A 315-nucleotide genomic window follows, 5' to 3' on the forward strand; every position below is an offset into this window, starting at 1 on the left:
AACTTGTGTCAGTGCTACTTCTTCTCCTGACTTCCCATAATCAATCAAATCCTTCACCAAATCTACCTTACGGTTGAAGTGATTTCTAGATGATTCAATCATGACACTGGCAAGTTCACTAGTAAGCAAGCTTGCTTCCCGGAACTTTTCGTGTTGAGTTAAATTACTCTTCTTATCAGATTTTATTAAAGAGTGAGAAACAGATGGTGTTGGTGCTGCACTAAAGAAGATCCATTGTGTCTTTTTGTAATATTCTGATTGCCATCTTTTGTCGCAAAGATCAGAATCAAATAAAGGCAAACCAAGTTTATTTCG

The sequence above is a fragment of the Amphimedon queenslandica genome, unplaced genomic scaffold (assembly GCF_000090795.2).
Source record: "Amphimedon queenslandica unplaced genomic scaffold, v1.1 AMPQUscaffold_13282, whole genome shotgun sequence".
Taxonomy (NCBI): domain Eukaryota; kingdom Metazoa; phylum Porifera; class Demospongiae; order Haplosclerida; family Niphatidae; genus Amphimedon; species Amphimedon queenslandica.